This window comes from Mastomys coucha, unplaced genomic scaffold (genome assembly GCF_008632895.1).
Source record: "Mastomys coucha isolate ucsf_1 unplaced genomic scaffold, UCSF_Mcou_1 pScaffold21, whole genome shotgun sequence".
Taxonomy (NCBI): Eukaryota; Metazoa; Chordata; class Mammalia; order Rodentia; family Muridae; genus Mastomys; species Mastomys coucha.
The window spans coordinates 68,184,393-68,205,100 of record NW_022196904.1 but is presented as its reverse complement, the minus strand read 5'-3'; the positions used below and the strand labels follow the sequence as shown (position 1 = coordinate 68,205,100).

Sequence of the window (20,708 nt, the reverse complement as noted above, 5' to 3'; positions counted from 1 at the left end):
TGAGAAACTTCCTCTCCAGGCCAGATGTTGTGTTCAAACACTGACTGGAGTGTGATGTTGAATGGAGAAGCTTCTGTTTTCTTATATGTGATCCTCTGCCAATGCTGTAGTCTCATAGGCAGGTGCAGGGGAACACTTGGAAGATTTCATTCAGTTCCCTCCTGATTTGGTTAGAGAGGTAAATTAAGCATAGCCTCCCAGGTTCTCCTAGAATCTCGGTTTCACAGGCTTCTCACTGACACTGCTACTTAGGTTCAGTTTGTTTAATTTCCAGCCTTGTGCTATGTGACACCTGCAGGCAGAATGGTTGCAAGAGCTCAGCCTCTACTCTTGCTTTCAAAATGTGTCGCATTTTCAGTTACAGTAGGGTCTAACCACTGGTTTCAGGAGTTGGCAAATTTTACCAAAGTGCCAAATGGATCAAACATATTAATTCGTTGGAGCAGTTATTTATTATAAATTGATCATGTGTACTTGATTATTTGGTCCCTGCTAGAGTGAAAAGAGAAGGCTGCTAATAGTTAAACAGAATGAATAGAATACATTTTATTCTTCAGAAGTACATTAGGAATATACTAGGAAAAAAATCTCAGTTTGTAGTTAGGGAAATCAAAGATAAAGTTTAAGATATAGCACAAAGTAGAGTGGCAGGTCCTCAGAAAAAAACTAGAGAAGAGAGTAGACAGAGAAGTGTGCGATGTTGGTAGCGGTGATGATTCTGATAGTGGTATGTGTGTGCACATCAGCATGGGCATGCATGTGCAGCTTTAGGTAGGATGTCAGAGCAACTGAGCTGCTTAAAAGTGACAGTGCATATTTTATCTAAGTTCTCTAGGCAGGGCTTTTATAGCTTGGCTAGATTTTCTGAAGCAAGTCAGAGCTAAAAATGTCTGAATCCAAATGAAGAAATGAATATAAACTTTAGATAACAAGAAGAGATTATTTGGTGGCCATGCATTGTCAAAGCAGGCTTTGCCTGATAGCCCAGTTTTCGTGTGCTAGATACATCACTAAGGAGGACATCAAAAGGTGAATAAGGCTGATTCCTTCATTTTAGGAGCAACTTTGTAGAGAGTCTCTTAATTTGTGATTTATGTTGCCATTTAGGATATCTTAAGGCCTCTCTTTCTTCCTTCTGGAATACTAAGGGTGGAAGTGGGAAAGGTAACTTGCATTTGATGAGTGCATCTACTCTAGGTGGGCACTTCGCTAAGGATTTTGAGTAAACTTTCTCATTTAGCTTACACTGCTCCCACAAAGAGGCTATCACAGCCCCATTTTCAAATGAGCACACTGACATTTAAATGCAAAAATAAAGAATGGACACAGAACTGAAACCCAGATGGACCAAAGCCTGAAACCTCCAACTTTATCATCAGTCTCAGTAGCTATTTTTGAGTATCAGTTAGCATAAAGTAAGGGGTTGAAAGAAGAGTGGAATTTCCTAGACTACCCTGTGGTCCTATGTATGTTCTAGTGTGCATGGCTGGGTCAAGAGCTATTAGTAGACATGTTAGGTAGTATCCACGTTGTTGTTGGTTATGCATGAAGGCAGAGCAACATCCATTTGCTTTTTCACACTGTGTTCTTCTCAGGAATGGGGATGGCCCTTGGAAATTTGTTTTGGGGGCATGTGAGCAAGTCTTCTTATGTGATGTTCATGTTAAACAGAGATGAAAGTGTAACCTTGGTGTAAGAGGGGTCCTGCTTCTTGTGCACGTTAGAAAGAGCATGGTGTTTTGGGTATAGTTAATTGGTGGGGAGAATGCATGCAGAGTCCTAAGACTGTCCAAAGGTGTTTTGATGGGGGTTGGGTAAAAAGTTGAGTTTGAAGATTGTTTCTAATTCCTGACTGCCTTTATGAATAAAGCACACAGACTCCCCTCCTTGGATTTGGGAATGCTGTCAGTGGGAAGCAGATACATCTGGAGCACACCTTAGACCCTATGCTTACATTTAATAATATCAGCTATGTACGTTTGAATCTGTTTGCAATGTAGTCTCATATGTATTCCAGGAAAAAAATCAATATCTTGCCTTACATATAAGCTAGACTCTTGAGGTTCCATGACCTCCCCAGAAAAGTCACTATTTAGACACATGAAACAGACCTGATATAATAAAGAGAAGATGCATCTCAGGATGTCAGCATTCTTCTCCAGTTTTTCTAAAGGTTGATGTTTTTCTAACTATACTAGCTTTGTTATCTGAATTTTCAGAACCTATTTATCCCAGGATAAGTGTTCTGCTCATCCAATGGTAATTAATCTTTGAACTGCTTAGCATTTTACAGTGTGATGTCCTGAATAGGGGGTCTCAATGCAGGTTAAAGCAAGTCTCTTTAAGTTTCACAGGATGTTCCTTATAGATAGAGGGAAGTTATTCCTTACCTTCCCCTTCCTTTCCTTTACCACTCCAATGACAACACCAAGAGAGTGTATTCCGGGCCCTTGAACACCACTTACTGTGGTCAACTCATTATTCCTCTATGGCTTCTCAATCACACCTTGGCTCTTCAAAGCTTCTGGGCTATTGCAGGGTTTTGTCCTTTACTCAAGAGCTAAAGAGAAAAGCTTTGTTCATTCTTCTTCCTAGGACATTTCTCTCTGACTTATGGTTACGTGTTCCTTCCCCATACAATAAACTCAAACAACTCTTTTCTTCTAAAACATTAAGCCCTCTCAGCATTGACTGACTTCTCCATTCCATATCTGTGGAGGCTCCTTGATGTCCCAATGGGACTGGAGGTGAAGCTGAGAAAAATTTAGTTCTAGTCCTTTTTGAGGGCTGGTTATCTAGGGCCTATCCTACCCTATATAGGGCATGTTTTAAATCTAAGTAGAGATTAGTCACTGTTGGAAGGATGATAGATAAGCCTTAGACACAAACAAAAAGGGCTGATCAAAAGTATGTTTTAGTCTGTGAACTTGCTCTGAGCCCAAAACTAAAATTCACTCATTTTTATAGTATGTATGTATATATGTATGTATGTATGTATGTATGTATGTATGTATATATGTATTTCTGTCACCCTGTGCCTATCTGTCTATCTATCTGTCTGTCTGCCTCTGTCTATCTGTATATCTATCTATCTGTATATCTATCTATCTATCTATCTATCTATCTATCTATCTATCTATCTATCTATTGATCTATCTATCTATCTATTGATCTATCTATCATCTATCTTCCTACCTATATCTATCTATCTATCTACCTATCTATCTATCATCTGTCTACCTATTTATAATTTTTTCTAACTATCCATCTATTATCTATCATCTATCTTCCTACCTATTATCTATCTATCTATCTATCTATCTATCTATCTATCTATCTATCTATTATCTATCTATCCATCATCTGTCTACCTATTTATAATTTTTTCTGTCTATTATCTATCTATGTATCTATCTATCTATCATCTATCTTCCTACCTATTATCTATTTATCTATCTATCTATCTATCTATCTATCTATCTATCTATCTATCATCTATCTATCCATCATCTGCCTACCTATTTATAAATTTTCTATCTGTCTATCTATCTATCATCTATCTATCCATCATCTGCCTACCTATTTATAATTTTTTCTGTCTATTATCTATCTGTCTGTCTGTCTGTCTGTCTGTCTGTCTGTCTGTCTATCTATCATCTATAATGGATGGGAATGCATGTGGCCCTGCTCACATAAAGGCAAGAGGACAACTTGCAAGCCATCAGTTCACTCCTTTCACCATGTGGGTTCTAGTGGATGAACTCTGGCCTTCAGGCCTGGTGCCTTTACCTGCTGAGCTACCTTTCTGCAAGCACAATCTTTATGCGAGCATGCCAAATGATATAAGGAGGTTATCTACCCGTTGAAACCAACCCATATGTATACTTCTCATTGCATGTCTAAGACCTACAGGAGGTGACTGAAACAGGCATTGTTCACTCCTTTTTGGGCTATCACAATTTCAATTGTCACTGAGGTTGTGGGAGAGTTCTGATTTCATTGAATTTGTCTCTAAGCAAAGGTTCATTTAAAAAGACACCGGAACATTGATAGTGTCAAACACTACCATAGTGAGGTTACCAAATGTGGTATTCTACACTTTTCTTGTTATCTAAAATCATCCTGTGACTCAAGAGAATTAAGATTGGTCTTTGGGGGTGGAATAGGGGAATGAAAACATTAATCTGTGCAAGGTGCCTCTTATTTATATGGCACCTCAGAAATTTATAAAACCAGATGGATTCATTGTGCATCCCCAGTACTAGTTCTCTGCGTTCTATTCTGAATAGGTGATCTCTCCTTTAAACGACAATTAGTCTCTGAATTCCTGGTTCCCTTTCACACTATAATGATGTAGACAGGTATCTAGGGCCAAGCAAGTCCTTAGAAGAGGATAATAAGAACTTCTTGGGATGAGGTGGAGCTCAGATATTCAAGCAAAGGATCTGTGGGGGAACCTCAGAAAAAGATAGAAGGTTTCCTGGACATATCATCCAAGGCTGCTCAGAGGAAAATTATCCTAGTCTTTGTCTTCTGCTCTTTGATCAGAACTTCTCTTTCAGAGGTGGTCAAGTGCATTTGAAACCACAATTGTTGTCACAGACAAATGGCTCACAAGAAATCCATATGTCTGGAAGCATTGTGACACCACCTCCAGTGGGTAGACACTAGAAGGCGTGGTGAGTTCCGCTGTCTCTGGGCTGGTGCCGGCCTCTTGCCATCAGGAGATAATTCTGCTGATGATTATTGCTGCCTTCTCTCCAGCCACTTGTGGTTAACCCTGATGGAAAACAGAAATCCAACAAGATCTTCAGCCAAATGCATTTACATGTACATTCAGGGTCATAGGTCATGAGCTATCACATGATGTTCTATGGATGATAAGGCCCAGGTATATGAGGGCATGTAGGGAAGAAGGTGGGTGAAGGGAAACAGCCCTTGTTTTTGCCCTCATTGGGGAAGCCCATTTTTGCATGGCCTTCCACCTTTTACCTTATTTTCTCTTCTTGGATTCATTTCTAAAATTGAGGCCTGAATCCCAGAAATAGAGACAAAGTTAAGAGTTGAATTTTCCAGTGTTTTGCTGGGATTCTTTTAGCTCCAAGTGAAAGAAAATCTAACTCAGAATCCTTTAAGCAAAAAAGACAATGTGACATGTTAATAGTAAATTCAGAAGTAAGTTTATTTCTGGTGCTAGACCAGGACCCATGCAATAGCAACAGACTCACTGTATGCTGGTTTCTCTGACTCCCTTCCTTCTCATCCCGATGTAAGCTTTCTTCTCATTCCTCTGTTTGTTTTGTCTTTGACACTGATACTACAGAAAGAGATATTGATGGGAAATAGATGTCCAAACAATCAAAGGTAACATATTCTGAAATGTTCTATGATAGATCTTATTGTGGTTGAGCAGATTCCTGGAGACTAAGATCAGCACGCAAGGTTTGCCTTTCCTAGGAGTGGTGTGGTGTAGGAATTCAGCTGAGAAACCATCACTATTACCTCTGCAGCCAAGCTGGACATCATGCAGAGAAGAGTCATGAGCAAGAAGGCAAAGCTCTTGCCTGATTGCCTTTTCCAGTCTACCTATGAGAATGAGAATGAGGAGCATGAGATGCCGTTTGGTGTCATCTTTATGAGTGCTGTCTGGGATGATGTGAGCCCTCATCTGACTTCATTGCATATGCTGATATGGATATTCCAGAATGAAAATCCCCCTTCAACTTTTGTGAGGGTGTTTATACAAGTCAAATTCTAAGCTATCTAACACATTTTCCTAAATCTGCTACCCCAACTCATCAGCTTGCCCGCTTTAAAACATATTTACTGCTCAGTCTTCCTTCAACTTGTAAGTGCACAGAAATTTCAGCTTGGTGCATTCAGGGATGCTGATTTTTTAGAGTCAGAATATTTTAAGCATAAGTCTTGTGACTTTCATATTTTTAAAAATAAACTACCTATAACCTTTCCCCTTTCTTTACTTCCTATCTGTCTGCCTTCCTGCATGCAAAGTGGGTGGTGATACTTATTTCTAGAGCCCAGTGTCTCAGGAGGGTGGATGAAGCCATGCATCTTAATGCACTTACCATGTATCATGGCACTGGGTAGTGGCTCCTAAAGTTGCTGTTCTGTGACTCATGGCTTCAAAGTTGAAATTCTGAGACCTTTTTCATCTCTGTGATAGTGGTGCTCATACATTTAGGTAAAGATGAAGGCTCTCCTCCTGGAAATTACCTACTCTAGCACTTAGCCTGGCTCATTTGAGGGGAACCCACTTGATAACCCAGGGAAAGACTGAACTTTCAGTAGGCTGGAAAAGCTTTTGGAAACAAGAATGCATGTAAAAGAGTAGGGCTGTGTTTGTGAGAGGGGAAGCTAAAAACCATCCAATTGCTATGCTGGCTTAGCATTTAAGACTTTCTCCTGGGTTGGTCCTGAGAGTATCCACACCCCCACTTCACATCTTCTGACCATGAAGAGAAAGCTAAGAGTAGAGCTTGTTTACAAAGGGAGAGGGTGTTACTCACAGCTGATGTCCTCAACCAATGGCCTGGAAAGCCAGCCACATGCTGCATGGAGCCTGAGCTCTGAGCCTCCATCTTGTTCATCTGAGACTGCCTTCTGCCCTCGCTTCTCTGCAGAACAGCAGGCTGAGTTGGTCAGTGGGTCCCAGAACTCTAAGCTTCTCCCAAGGCAGGGAGGAACATTTTGGAGTTGTGCAGTCTCTGCTTCACTGGGACTTCATGTTTTGAACTAGATGTTACCTAGAGATCAATCAACGTGTTTCCTCCTGAAGCCTACCAATCTACTTTATAAATAAGGGCATAGGAGACTATGTAGTGTGACATAATGTTGGAGAGGCCTCCTGAGGTCAGGCTCTCGCTCTCATTGGCTTGATCACATATATACACATGTATGTGCAAGTGCATACAAGCACACATACTCTGGCACACACACCTCTCTAGAAAAGCAGACTCGAGGCTACAAATACTATAAAGGGCCTTTGTTCAATGTGCTTCACATTCTGGTTCAGATAAGTAATTATGCCATGGACAAATTCCTGTAGTCTCTGAACAGAGAAGAATTTTAACAGTCCCTCAGTCTAATACATCATTATTACAGATGTGAACACTGAGACTGAAAGAAACTCTAGGCTTCCAGAGACCTAGGGTCTCAGCTTGTCAGGACTGTGACAAGATCTCAGATGACCTGGGTCCCAACCCAGTGCCTCTCCATTGGATTCCATGTTTTCAACTAGCTCTGGAACTCTGCTGTCTCCCTTTTAGAATGCTGGAGGTATCTCTGGCCTCTGTCAGGGTAGTATGGCTGGGTCAATCAATACCCCTCTCCTGGAATTTCTCAGGGGATGCCTAACTAGGTACTTGTGCTGAATAAAATAGTCATGTAGCAGCTTGTGTTGATTAATCAGTCTGCAGTTCACAGAATACTCCAGTCGCTGTTATCAGCCGTCTCCAGACTTCCCCGAGAATGACACTCTGCTGCTTCTTTTTACTAAGTTGAATTCCCTCCTTCCAGGGAAGATGAAGAACTGTATCTACTGCTTTGTGTGTGTGGTCCTAAAAGTGAGCTCTTTCCTCTCAGGCCGTGTGTATCTGTCCTCCAGTATGAAAGGGTTTTGTTTCATGACTCAAAGAATCATCCCATTTTCCACTGGGTGAACAGGTGCATTTTCTCTCAAGAAAGCTCTGGGGTATGCAAAGTCCCATTGTCCTGACCCTCATCTGAGCTCTTCCAGCAGCCCTCAGTGAGGTTAGAAGAGGGAGCCAAGAGTTTGCCAAGGCTGTGCTTCTTCTTCATAGTGCCTCTCATGATGACTTTCCTTAGCCCCGGGATGCAGCTATGGATGACAGGTCTCTGCTGTGGTATGTATTGTTTACTGAAGTAATTAAAATATGCAAAGTGCTCTGAGTCCGTCCCCCACCTCCCTCTGCACTTCTCCTCACTCCTTCTGGCATTTTCAGTTGGCAGTTAATAAAATGTAAGGGGGGCCCAAGGGCTCTGGTCTCCCTCCAGCTAAAATGACTAATTTGGAGGGATCTGTAAGTTGTGGTTGTCACCCCTGCCAACAGCTGTGCCTTTCTGGTTGATCTGCTGACCCTGCAGTGCATGACCTTACTGGAGAGGGAAAGTCAGGGTCCAGATGAAAGGGAGCAAATGCCTAGCTTGCTGTCTGCAGCAACACAGAACCAGGAAAGACTTCTCATCTTTCCTTGGGGGTAGCTTCACTCTCAGAGTGCTGCAGCCGAGGACACTGGAAATTGATTCCTTCCCTAATTCAGCTTAATCACTCCATCCCTGGCCACCAAACATCTCCATCTCCTTACCAGTCGAAAATCACACCCACTCACTTAAATGATCTCAATGCTGGGCTCAGAGATTACTTTATGCTAACATGAACATACAGTAGAGCAGTAGGCTGGCATTCCCACATCTACCCTCCCACACTAACACCCACAGTAACTGTCACTTTGACTGTTCCTCACTAATGTATATTGAGAGTTACCAAGCTCCAGGCACGTTGCCCAAATTTCCATGGATGGTTTTCATTTAATCCTCATGAAGAATCTTATTAAGATTTAATCTATGGGGAAACTGAGATTCCAAAGGTGAAGTGATTTCTCTAGGTGACTTGGCTGTAAGTTTGTGTCTCCATCATGATATGCCATTCCCACTTTGAGGGCTGCTCAGGAGGGAGACAGTCCTTTTCCCTGTCCTTAGCATCTGTTTGTGAATCCATCAGTTCTTCTAACAGGAGATCTCTTCCCTGCCCCAGGGGTACTGAATAAAGTACACAGGTTACTGAATTTTCCAGAAATGTTAAGCTTGACTCCCTTTAGCTCTTCTTTGGGCCCAAACACATGGCTGGGTACTTGTCTTTCCTCATCCTAGGCAGCTTTAAGGAAGTCCTGTTTCTGAGCGATGAGTGCTACCCAAAGGTATTGTGTCAGAGGGTCTTCACAAGGATGGGAGAAAGAGCATAGAGTATGCAGAACCTCCTTGTAGGTGGCTTGGAAGCAGCCAGCAATGGTGCAGGTGTCATGCCACTGAAGGAGATCATATTGCTGTAGGAAACACTGATCCTTAGCTCTTGTCAGGGGAACTGCCTGCTGATGGCTGTCCTTACAAACATCCCCTAATTAGTCCAATAGCCCTGAGATGAATGGGATCAGGGGCATCAAGCAGAAGCTGTTTTATGCTGTCTTCTTCTCAGACATCAAGACAGGGCTCTAAGAGCAGATACCCAGGCTTCTCCTAACATCCAGACATAACTTCTATATGACATACCTCACCAGTGTGGAGTCAGGAGGGTGAGAATTATGGATCTAGAATTAAGAAAGAACATCAATTAAGAAGATCACTTAGGTTGGGTGTCTCATCCAAAACTGAGGGGGCAGGCCAGCTCTCATCCTGAGTTTCCCAGTAAACAGAGTTCTACTGGGTTATGAAGAAGAATATTTCATGGACTGTTGAAAAGCTTCTTGTTCTTATGGCACCTGTGATGTATGTCTGTTGTCAGTTCAGAATCCTACAGTAAACTCATCATCCAAGTGGAATGGCATGCATGCACACTTGTAATCTCAACACTTGGGATGCAGAGACAGGAGGTCTGTGCCTGTGCTATTGAATGAATTCAAGACCAGCTTGGGCAACTTAGAAAGACCTTGTCTTAAAACAAAAATGAAAGTAAGAGAGCACACCGAAGACCCAGGGTCATAGCCCAGGGGTATGTACAAGACCCTGGATTCATGGCCAGTATTGGGTAATAGAATCCAGACTTAGTTATTGCTGTTTTTTACTTTTATTAATATTGAGAAAATAAGTCATGGAGATAATTCCTGGCTACATTTGCCTTTTGCACAAAAGACTGTATCATAGTTTATTTTTTCTTCTTTTAAAAGTTTTAGTAATTGTTATTGTATATGTATGAATGTTTTGCCTGCATGTGTATTTGTACTGCATGCGTGCCTGGTGCCTGTGGAGGCCAGAAGAGGGCACCAAACCCACTGGCAATTAAGTTATAAATAAACCACCATGTTAATGCTGGGAACAGAATCCTGGTCTTCTGCAAATATAGCCAACATTCTAACCACTGAGCCATCTCTCCAGCAGTCAGAGTTCATTTTCTTGAACCTAGTTATTTTGCTTTTGTGTCAGGGTCTCAGACTCAGAGCAAGGGGAGTGTTGCATATTCTATTCTAGTCTTGTCTTCTCTGGGATCCACTCTAGCTGCCTTTCCTGAATACCATAGCTATGCTTTTTTGTGGTTTTGTTCTGTTTTGGTTGTTGTTGTTGTTTTAAGACAGATGAGATGCAGGGGTCAAGACTGATACTAATGTAGTTCCTGGCTGTCCCTTTAGGCTGTGCCCAGTGCTCATTGGTTGCACTGTCATGAACTCAAACCAAACCAAACCAAACCAAACCAAAAAAAACCAAACCAAACCAAACCAAACCAAACCAAACCGAACCCAAACCAAACAAAAACAAAAACAAAAACAAAAACAAAAACAAAAACAAGGGCTTGGGCTATGGTGATGCATTCCTTCAGTCTGATGTTTGTCCAGTGACTGACTGGTTTCTCCTCCCTGATCTGGTTTCTTATCCAATATGGTTGTCTCACTGTTGTGAGGGCTCACTGAACAGAATGTCTAGGACCCAGGAAACTTTGGGAAATGCTTACAGGGAAGATTTTGATTCAAATCTCTGTGCATGTATATAGTTCTTTCATTTACTATCTCATTTCTTTTCAGTACATGTTTTGAGTAGGTGCGTTATTATTCCCACTCCACACACAAGGAAGTGAATCTTCTTGAAGAAAGACACTCTGTGGTTACTGATCTGGTCTACAGTGCCTGCTTGGTTAGATGTTATCACTCTGGTTGCTTTGGACCCTCTCCTTTCTCAACCTATCACACACATTTCTGGTGTCACTCACCACGTGAAGGGAACCAAAACATCTGGCCAGGTGAGACTTTAATTGAAAGAGATGATTTGTAATTTGACCTAAATCCATGAGAATATAAATTTTATTCTAACTGTGAGTACTTTAGCATTACAGGGTAATTAAAAAAAATCTAGACTAAGTTAACAGACTGACTTAGCCTTCCTTTATGTATAGTATCTGTGCACATTTGAGATCTGGGTGGATTCTTCAGTCTTCAGTTTGATTTATGAATCATAGCTGAGTTGAGACCTCCAGCTTTATTCTGTGAATTGAGCTCTTTTAACATCTTAAAGTTTCTTTCCATAAGAAGATTTTAGTGCAGCCAAGAGGCTAGAGTCTAGGCATCTGGAAAGGAAAATAAGGGCCAAGTTATTTTTCAATGCAGTGTCTGGTCTCTTTAATATATATGTATACTGCTTAGCTGTACTAAAGGACAGGGAAGACTTTGAATGAATGCTGGCATTTAGAAAGGGAGCAGGGATAAGATGTTATAAAAAGGTGTGTGTTCCTGAAGCATCCATATAAGAACTTTGCTCCTGGCAGATTCAGCTCTAGGTAAGAGAGTTGAGAAAAATCACAATAGGCTTGTTTATCCTCTAGGCTCACACTGCTGAACAGCTTGGCTCTTAACTTAGTGTAGTTTTGGAAGACTTGAGGATTTGTCCTAATCCCAGGGCTAGAGGCTCAGATGCAGCAGCCTTTTCTCTGAGATTTTGCTAAATGGATGCTGATTGCATAAGCTGCCACAATGCCCTGCTCTGAGGGAGCCCCCACTCTAATGTCTTTGTAAATTTTCTCTCTATTTTCCTTGGAAAAATTCCAAGCACCTACTAGACTTGGGGTCAAGTTCTTCAATTTGTCAACTAGGAAGTGAGACAACAGTTTGCAACCATGTTCTTGGGAAGAAGTGTGTGTGTGTGTGTGTGTGTGTGTGTGTGTGTGTGTGTGTGTGTGTGTGTTGGGGGAGTGTGGCATCAAGGCAAAAGCAAGTATAGCAATTCTGACTTCACAATTCCGAGGTCTCATGTCATTGTAACATCTGGAAAGAAGGCCCAGTCAGATTGTAGTGCTGGCTACTAGGACCATAGCTACTGTCCTGTTCGAGGAGATAGTTGTCCCTGATTGATATACCTCTTGGACAAGGCAGAGCAGGATAGGATGTAAGAGGCAAAACCCACTGGGGTATGTATGCAGTGTTAAAAAGACTTTTCAGGAGATCAATGTTGATGTTTGATTTGTTTTTTAAATGCACATGGTATTTTTCTTCGTGCTAAGACATGCAATTAAGAAGTACTAAAACTGAATAAATAAAAATTAATGACATCTACCAGGACTGGCAGTCTCCAGATGATTAGACCATTTGGCCATAAACATATGTTTCAAAGTTTTAATATTCTTTGCAGCTGAGTCCTCAAAGAAGATAGGTTACTTTATTATCTCCTTCAGAAAGTCTGGATTATTTCATATTCCTTCCATATAGAAGAGGCTTGAGCTGTTTCCAGAAATACTACTGTCCTGTGGGTATGTTTACTCTTCTTTGAGGAATCTTGGTTTATCTATTTGGAATATGGGTTACCATGTCTCCTTCTAACTAGTCAGAGTTGTGCGAGAGTAGCTGTTTTTGAATATCTGGGTGAGAATAAGGAATCTGGGTGCTTTAGGGCCCCTTTGTCCCTGTAATAGATACAGAGGCATGAGAATCTTCTAAAGCCTGGTTGAGTTTCTCTTTGACCTGGAATAATGGGTTCCCCTCCACCACAGCAAAGTGAAAGCCCCTCAGAGGAGATACACAAACACAATTCCCTGTTCAGGAGAGAGGTGAACACTATGTGTGAGGATTGAGGGGGGCCTGAGAGTTCCTTGTGGTCTACACATAGCATTCTACATCCATGAAGAGTGGGTGCTAGGTCCCCGGCAGCCACAGACCACTCAGTACCTTCTGTGTTATGTACTTTCAATTTCAGGGATGCAGCTAAGATTGAAGACGAAGGGTTAGAGGGAAGGGTAGGTATTCTGGGGTCCTAAGCAGACACTCAGGCTGGTTAAGGTGATGTTCTTCCTCCCATCTTTCTCTATTACTTCCATTTGGGTATGGGAGAGATACAGACTAGAGGAAAGACTAGGAAGAAAAGACATTTCACATACTCGAGAATGCCAAACTTTTATGATCTCAAAAGAATTTTGAAAAGCTATGTATGCACCCAACACATTTAAAGTTGTCATTAAGAAACTTCTATGTAGTTGGTTGCAACCTTTTAAAAAGTTTCAAGTGCTGCCATCATTTCTAGAGTATTGTAAACATTGACATTAAAAAATACATCATTCCTTTAATGCATCTAATGAAGTTTAAATACCAGAGCAATTTGGTACATCATCTATTTAACACATGAACAAATTCTTAAACAGCCATTTTTACATGGCTCCTTTTTCTTCTTGAATTTATATTTTCATTCCAGTTACCACGCTGAATTTTATCTTTATGTAATTTATTTTTATGCTTGAAGGCCCTTTATTGGCCACTCTATCATGGTTTACTGTGACAAAAATGTGTATGAAGATTTAAATTTAATTTTTAATGTCCAGTGACCGTAAGTTTTTAAATGTTAAGAGATTTTTTTTTGTAATGAGTATCCCTGTAATTATTAGCAATGAACAGAAACAGACAGTAGATCAAAGTAATATCTATATATCCCAGCTTTTGATGACCATGGAAGTTAAAAGTAAAATATGAATGGAAACTTATCTTCTCTATTCATCAATTGCCACATATATTATCGATAAACTTTTTTATTGTTAATATACAATTTTATTCAGAATCAATTATATTATTTTTTGTGTATGTGTAAAGACAAGGGATATGCGACTCAAGTCTTTGAATTATTTGCTGGGACTATTGATTTCTTGTCAATAATTATTTTTTATTTTATGTCTCTAATAACCTTTTATGTTTGTTTCCCCTTTAGTTTTTGTTTTGATCTATCAGTCTATCTATCTATCTCTATCTATCTATCTATCTATCTATCTATCTATCTATCTATCTATCTATCTATCTACTTACCTATCTACCTACCTATCTTTAAGAAGCTGGAGTCTCTAGAGTGTAAGATCTATGCTCTAATCACCAATGTGTTCACTCAACTACCGGGAGTTTTATATTTAAGTTTAGAAAATGTACATATAAGAGTTGAGGATCTTTAAAATACCTCAAAATTATCCTTACTGGGAACATATTTAGAGGTCTTCATGCATCTTCAAGCTTTGCAAACTCAGGTGGGCAATGACTTTGGGGAGCAATATTCTCAATCTCTTATGCCTTCCTTGTGAGGAAGTCTAGGATCCTCTTCTATAAACTGTGATTGACTGGATAAACTAAGGAGTTGGCATACACAGTGGAGTCTTGTACAGTTATACTAGAAACGAGTGAGCTCCCATCAAGAAAGCAAAGCACAGAACAGAGAAATTAATTTGAATTTGTGTGAACAAACAAACCAACAATCTGACAAAAAAATGGAGAAAACTGTAGAACTGTGTTCTGTAGAAAGGTGCAAGTGGGAGTGTCAAGTTGCAAGAACAGTAGAATAAGAATAGAGCTGTAATTTATATAAAAGAATCTTTTGCTTTTGAGATTGAAGTTATGTTTCAGGTTTTTAAAAATATGGTCAATAATCGACATGAAATAAGTTGGAAAATTAAAAACAAAAATATTTCTAAAGTTGAAAGAAAATAGAGAAGTGTGTTGATATGTTAACTTTGAAAGAGCTAAGATAAAGTTATACTTTCTGTATTTCTCTAGACAGTGTATCTTAAGGACAGAAAGAACTGAGATAAGGGTAGAGGGTTTCATGTTGAAACTATCTCTATCTTTTTAATATTATTAAGAAATGACTCTAATGGTTGGCTGTGAGTCTCTGCATCAGTGGTTGGATGAAGCTTCTCGAATGAAAACTGGCCTAAGCACAAATCTATCAATCTATGAGCATAGCAGAATATCTTTAGGAATCGTTTCAGTGATCTCTCTCTCTCTCTCTCTCTCTCTCTCTCTCTCTTGGCTAGTCACATTTAATTCTACCTTAGATCTCTGGGCTATCCAACCACTGGGACTTGTCCCTCCAGTCAGTATCAAAGGTGTCTTCTCATGGCACGGGTCTCAAGGTGGACCAGTCATTGGTTGGCCACTCTCATTATTTCTGTACCATCTTCACCCTGGCACACCTCTGTAGGCAGGGCAATTTGTAGGTTGAAAGTTTTGTGGCTGGGCTGGTGTCCCAGTCCCTTCACTGAAAGTCATGCATTGTTATTGGAGATGATGAATCCAGGCTCTGTATCCTCCATTACTAAGAGTCTTAGCTAAGGTTACTCTTGTAGATTCCAGGAAGGTTCTATTGTACTAGGTTTCTACCTGGTCTCCCAAATGCCTTCTAATTCCAGCTGTCTCTCCTAGCACTCTCTCCCTTTAACATCCCTCTCCCCTCACTGATCCCTCTTGTTCTCTTTCCCACCCTTTCTGACTCCACCTAAAATATCCATTCTATTTCCCCTTCCCAGGGAGATTCATGAGGCCTCCTTGTTACTTAGCCTCTCTAGGTCTATGGATTGTAGCATGATTATCCTTTACTTCTCAGATAATTTCCACTTAGAAGTGAGTACATACCATGTTTGTCTTTATGGGTCTAGATCACCTCACTCAAGATGATTTTTTTTCTATTTCCAACCATTTGCCTGAAAATTTCATGATGTTATATTTATAACAGCTGAGTAATACTCTTTTGTATAAATGTACTACATTATCTGTATCTATTTCTCAGTTGAGGGACATCTAGATTGTTTCCAGTTTCTGGCCATTATTTATAAAGCTTTATGAACACAGTTGACCTTGCAGTAGGAAAGAGTATCTGTTAGGTGTATGCCCAGGAGTGGTAGAACTATTCCTAAATTTCTGAGAAACTGCCATATTGATTTCCAAAGTGGCTGCACAAATTTGCACTCCCAGCAGCAATGGAGAAATCTTCCCTGTGTTCCACTTCCTCACTGGCATGAACTATCACTAGTGCTTTTTATCTTAATCATTCTGACAGGGGTAAAGTGAAACCTCAAAGAAATTTTGATTTGCATTTCCCTGAGGACTAAGAATGCTAGACATTTCTTTTAGTGTGTCTCAGCTGTTAGAGATTCCTCTATTGAGAATTCTTTGTTTAGATCTGTATCCCTTTTTAAATTGAATTGTTTGGTTTGTTGATGTTTAGTTTCTTGAGTTCTTTATATATTTTGGAAATTAGCTTTCTTGTTAGCTATGGAGTTGAAGAAAGTGTTTTCCCATTTTATAGGCTGCCATTTTGTTACATTGATGACATCTTTTGCCTTACAGAAGCTTTTTAGATTTGTGAGATCCTATTTATTAATTGTCAATATTAGGTGGAATTTGGGGAATCTTGTGGAAGAGGGGGGAAGAAAAATTGTAGAAACCATAGGGTCTGTCTCCTGAGAGGTTCTTCCAGAACCTGACAAAGACAGAGGTAGAAGGTCACAGCCAATCACTGGACTGAGCTCAGGGGTCCCAGATGGAAGAGTTGGAGAAGGGACTGAAGGAACTGAGGAGCAGCCCCATGGAGGTAGCAACAGTATCAACAGGCCAGACTCCCCAGAGCTCCCAGGGGCTTGACTACCAACCAAAGAATACACATGGAGGGATCCATGGGGCTGGCCACATATATGTCAGAGGATGGCCTAGTTAGACATCAGTAGGAGGAGAGGCCCTTGGGACTGAGGGTGTTAGATGCCACAGTATAGGGGAATGCCAGTGTGGGAGAACAGGATTGGGTGAGTGGGTGGAGGAGCACTTCATAGAGGCAAAGGGAAGGGGGATGGGATGGGGGAGACCTAGAAAGGGGAAAAATTTGAAATGTAAATGAAGGAAATATCCAATAAAAGAACTAAAAAAGAAGAAGACTATTTTGTATATGTAGGCCTGTATGTGTTAAATGCTAGAGATGTGTCTTCCCAGGAAACCAAGTTATATATATGAGAGTGGAATAAAAAAAAGCCAGAGGGATCAAGGGCACCTCAAGAAAACTCACACAATCAACAACCTAGGCTCACAGAGGCTCACAGAGACTGAAATGGCAATCACAGACCCACATGGGACTGATGTAGGCCTTCAATATATATGTTATAGTTGTATAGTTTGGTCTTCTTTTGGAACTCCTAACAGTGGGAACAGGTGCTGTCTCTGACTCTTTGCCTCCGTTTTGGATTTTTTTCCTCCTACTGGGTTGCTTCTTCCAGCCTTAATATGAGGAGAGATGTCTAGTTTTATTATAACTTGATATGCCATGCTTGGTTTTATTCCTGGAAAGCCTGCCATTTTCTGGAGGGAGAGAGGTAGGCATAGGGGAAGATTGGGAAGAAAGAGGGAGGGAAAACTTCAGGTGTAATATATAATAGAGTAAATAACTTTTAAAAAGTGACACTAATGTGTTATGAAAAATTAAATAATTTTATTATTAAATTCTAGTAATCATGATTTTCAGCATGAGAGAAAAAAATTGAAATATAAAGTCAAAGGAAGCCAAGCAATCCTTAGTTTGAGTGTGGATAAGCAAAATTGTGAGCTCATGTTGTATTTTCCCTTTCAAAAAATGATTCCTAGCTTTGAATTTCCTACTATAAAGACTCCGAAGTCATGAGCACCCTAGTAGCATGGAGAACTCACAAGGATCTATGTTATGGTCCCAAAATTCCATTGTGCATCAAAAAGATACAGAGATCCTTGGAGAAACATTAGCTTCAAAGGCCCTGGAAGGAAATGACAAGAGAAGCATAGAGTATTCTTTCATGTAAGAAAGTGAAGGTGCCATCAAAGACTACTCGGGTTATATGAGAAGAGAAAGAGGCACAGCTTTAAGAGGTTTCCATTGGTCAAAGATGGAAAGAAACAAGACATCAAAATAGTCACTGCAGCAGACTGAAACACTTCAAGTGCCAGTTTTTTTTTTTTTTTTAAAAGAGCAAGTCCTGAAAATGATTTTCAGAAGCAAAACAAAATCCTCACAGCTGACCTTCAGAGCACTGGCTCTTCTTTTCTTATTGCTATGACCAATAACTCTCACACAGTAGCTTAAGAAAGGAAGTTTTTATTTTGACTCAAAATTTGAGGTGGTACAGCCCATCGTGGAGGGGAAGGCATGGTGCTAGTAAAAGTATGGGAAAGCTGATCACATTGTGTCAGCGATAAGAAAGCAGAGAGTGCACAGGAAGTAGTGCTAGATTATAAAACCTCGAGACCCAACTTCGGGAATCCACTTCCTTCAGTAAGGGTTTTATTGTTGTTGTCTTTTGTTTTTTTCCTTTCAAAAGAACTCCATAAGCTCTTGACTAAGTATTCAGATATTCATACCAATGTGTTCAAACCACATACAAACTATAATGCTTGGGGATAAATTCAGTCTCCTAAAAACAAGTTAGTACAGGGAAATAGTCAAGCCTGTTTCATATAAGCTATAATCAGTACAATCACATCAGATGAAGGGAAGTTTTTATTTATAGATTTTCTGCTAATATATGCAGAAGGAATATACTATACTATACTATATTATATATCCTATACTATATATATACTATTCTATAATTTGAATGTCATCCTTCTGAGACACTACTGAAATAATAGATTTGGGCAATGATCATCAATGATTGCTAAAATTACTAGGGGACTTTATAATGAGTGACCAGACAGAATCCGTTGATGGGTCATAATATCATTTAAAAGAGAGACATACTTCACCTTCCATTATGTTTCAGAGGAAGCACATGCTGTTTCATGTAGATACTGTATGTCTGGGGATAATGGTTTTAACTGGAAACCAACTTAATAATTAAAGAAAATTTTGTATTCTTAAGTCAACGTACATGATGATCTAAAATGGGAAGTTCCTGATGAGTTCTGCACAGGTTCACCCAGGACCACCCAATTTCTATAGACCCACATCTAAACCTAATGAGCAAAACCTTTCCTAAGCAAATTCCTCCTTCTAGGTTTCCCTAATTCCGAACTTTGTAGGTCATGGGTAAGAAAGAGCAACAGAAGGCAGTGGGAGGCTCTGAAAGCAGATAGGGGCTTTTTCCTAAGAGCAATTAATTCCAAGATTTAGTTTTCTACTTTTTTTCTTGCTACAATCATTCTTCAGCATCTTCCTTGCTCCTTATTAGTTTATGTCACCCCATTTCAAGGTTTGGTTTCAAGATCCTTAAGGTATCCGCTGGAGAACTCCAATCACAAACTAATACTACTCAGGCCGAGCTTGGCTAAGTCATCCTGCTTTCATCTGTGAAGTGGGCACAATAGAGGCATCTGTCCCACAGGGATGGAGAAAAATTAAATAAGAGACCATATGATATCTCCATTCATTAGTACTGTTCTTATCCTTGACACTAGAGCTCTAAATAGCTTATGTCTGGGTAAGTTTTAGGGTGGAGATATGAGTCAAGAAGTGTTTTCCTTTTCCTTTTTTCCTCTTTTTTGGTCATTAGAAACTATTAGACTACTATTTTTTCCAGACTGAGTCTCTTCAGTGTGGGAGAATGCTAGAAGGAAATCAATCTGGGTTCTTACGGGCAATAAGGGAACTGTGGGAAGTTAGATTAGTTAGGTTATCTAGGAGCATGTGAAGATGAACACAGTGATCAATTACTGTACTGTGTATACATACAGTATACAGTAATGATACCTGGTAGGTTTTTGTATCCATGATGCCATCTGAGGCAGTCTTGTGTGACTCATATTTTGAAGCTTGAAGAAATGTAAATTCATAAAAGCCACACATTCATCAAAAAGCACAGTAAAATTCAGGGTTTCTTGACTTACTATTTTTGCTGTTTTTACCATGTTAAGATCTTATTCTTAGAGGAAGGTAGTGTAAATATCATTCACATCAGTGCTGCTAAGTTATAACAGTCTTCTAAAGGGGCCCTGTGACCAGTTAATGCCCTTCTGGGAGTTGTCAAACAAACACTTAGGGTCATCACAGTTGTACCCAGCACTCTTGAATTTCTCCTTTTCTGAACATGGAGATTTCAATGTAAAACATCTTCTGTATTTTATATAAAAATCATCAACTGAGACATATGTTAGCATCAAATTGGAGGGTTCCATTATTTAAAATTATATACCCAGGGTGATGTTTTGGTATTCCTGACTTCTATTCATTTTCACTCAAGAAGTCAGGTGAAACAAACCCTTCTAGCATATTCTGTCACAAACATACTTATTTCACAAAACTGATATTTTTTTGTGAACTTGTATTTGTTGGTTTCTGTCTATTCAAATGTTTACTTTTCCTTTTATCTTGCAATTTTAAAACATGGTACCTGATCACTGTAAAATTGTAAACAATATACAAATACATATAATAAAATTTGGAACTTTCTTACTTTCGTCACTAGAGAAAATTACTGCCTTAGTGGCTTTCTGGATCCTTTCATGTCATTCACAAAGGTGTATATTATTACTGTGTATTTGCTTATGTTTATGTATTTTCATTTGTACATAAATGAGAATGACAACATGTATTTATTAATGAGTTGTATTTTCAAATACTACATATATTGTCCTGGACATACTTAACTAGCTATAACTATAGTACATATAGCATTTTTTAAATTTTGTTTTAACCATTACATATGCCTTTAAAAATGAACATATCTATGCCTTTTAAAATGACAAAAGGAAAGTCTTGAACCAAATATTTTTGCC

At 39.7% G+C, this 20,708-nt stretch overlaps 1 protein-coding gene across 7 annotated transcripts in view; it reads left to right on the top strand.

Moving 5' to 3' along the window:
• Positions 1-20,708, top strand: part of Ntrk3 (neurotrophic receptor tyrosine kinase 3) — a 375,962-nt gene that overhangs the window by 334,370 nt on the left and 20,884 nt on the right. The window lies entirely within an intron of this gene.